At 38.8% G+C, this 1,979-nt stretch overlaps 1 long non-coding RNA gene across 1 annotated transcript; it reads left to right on the top strand.

Annotated features, from left to right (window-relative positions):
• The first annotated feature begins 246 nt into the window (after nucleotides 1-246).
• Nucleotides 247-1,976, top strand: LOC112949999. Its single transcript, XR_003249921.1, has 3 exons — nucleotides 247-320; nucleotides 1,490-1,642; nucleotides 1,883-1,976. It is a non-coding gene; the product is annotated as an uncharacterized LOC112949999 (long non-coding RNA).
• Nucleotides 1,977-1,979: the final 3 nt, after the last annotated feature.

Below are 1,979 nucleotides of genomic sequence, written 5' to 3'. Positions count from 1 at the left end.
GTTTCCAAACCATCCGGTCTAAAATACAACTTGAATGCTCTCCCTTGTGCTGTAACCACATGTTCTGATTGTGGCATAGATAAAAGTGGAAGCACTCTTGCTCCTGATTTTTCTTGTTAAAGCAGCAGTATGTGTTGCATATCCGTTCCACAAGAACACCTTTAATTTCTGGATGAAGTCCTGCTTTCTATCAATTAGGTGCAGTGACTAATACTGTTTTCATGTTTTTCCTTCTATTTTAGGGCACAGCGATGTTGTGATGGGACTTGTTTCAGTAAATTGTGATGATCTTTATGAAAGGCTCAAATTCTTACAAAACTGTAAGTAGTTCCTGTAGGGAATACCATCAAATGCATTATATTTGATTGTTATATTCAAATACGCCAGTTCATAATGGAAAGCATGTCGCACACACACACACAAGCATGAACTCTGTCTCTAGAGATGTAGCCCAAGCAGGTAAATGTGAGGAGATACAAATATGTAGAGAGGAAAAGTAAAATACATATAGGAGACCTATTTCTCTTCCTYGTTTTTCCAAAGTATTTAACACAGTGCTGCACAAGCATGATAGCTTTCAGGATGGCCCCACGGCTTCMTGGTCGAATAAAGTTAATGACATTAATCTTCTCTCAAAAGTACCTCATAACTGGGTATTTTTCTATCATGTGTTCTAGGGTTTATTTATTTGCTTTTTACCATTTAGATTGTATATAGTGTYGAAGAAAGGTGTTGTTCTTAAATCTCAGKGCCTGACAACMAATGGTCAAAATCAGGGATGAAATCAGGGTTGTTTGGTTTTATGGCCTGTCCCTTTTCTGTGTGCAGTTCAGGGGACTGACGAACTGGGATGAACTGGTGGTAGCTGCTTGAATCCAAGCCCCATCTGTCACTGCAGGATTAAAGTTGTRTGCTTTTTGCCACGGTCTCAATCTTTTCCAATATTCACTTGACCTCACACATTAGGAGAAAGAGACCTTTAAATTATGCRTTTAATTTCATCTAACTTACCTCAGTTATATTAGGAATTTCTTAAACTCGTATACAAATCAGAGGATTCAGCTAATATAAAGTTTTCATGCATAGTTTGTTTTTTAACRAGAGAATTTTACTACCTAATAAGAAGGAGTGTTTATCTGCCTCTTGTCTGCTACAGAAATAGTAAAGGTATGTTAAGTCTAACGGATTGCATCCTCAAGYCTGCAATTTTTAATTCACGTCATTTTTTCTCACGTATGTGAGATGGTGAGAAGCAATGACATCAGATTTGTCTTTCCCATTACGTAGTTCTAACTATAGAATATTGAAACCTTTGTGTTAGAATGCTGTGCTTGAGTTTTCAAGGTCCAAGGTAAGTTCTGTGCAGATGGAAGCCAAGTTTCAGCAGGAATCAGCAGAGATTGTATCTGCTTTTGGGGTTAGCTTAAAAATTAGTACTATMCTTTRTTATATCCACAAAAAGAAGTCTTTTATCCTTTAATTTTTGTAGCTCTTGGARCTGTTCCATCTCCTTTCGACTGCTATATGTGCAATCGTGGTTTGAAGACATTGCAATTCCGGATGAAGCAACATTTCCACAATGCGTTGGCTGTTGCTCAATTTCTCGAGTCAGATCCTCGGGTGGAGAAAGTCATTTTCCCGGGTAGGTTGGCCTGGCTTCGGAGCAGGWGATGCCTTGGAGCGACATGCATTGGTGTACTGTAGTACTGCCATTTAGTCACCCATAGTGTTTGGAGACTCTAGGTTGGATGTTTCCCTTGGCAGTGGGCTTAATATTCCTTTCCCTCTGACGTATTTTTATACAGTTTATGATGACTTGCTTTTGTCTTTGAAGTAATGGTGATTAATATAAACGAACTCTGACAAATGTTTCTAATTTCAGGGTTGCCTTCACACCCTCAGCATGAGTTGATCAAGCGGCAGTGTACTGGCTGTCCTGGGATGGTAACCTTTTATATTAAAGGAAATCTTGAACATGC

Source organism: Nothoprocta perdicaria, unplaced genomic scaffold, assembly GCF_003342845.1.
Source record: "Nothoprocta perdicaria isolate Ctin4 unplaced genomic scaffold, notPer1 scaffold_304, whole genome shotgun sequence".
Taxonomy (NCBI): domain Eukaryota; kingdom Metazoa; phylum Chordata; class Aves; order Tinamiformes; family Tinamidae; genus Nothoprocta; species Nothoprocta perdicaria.
This window is presented reverse-complemented; position numbering and strand designations above follow the sequence as displayed.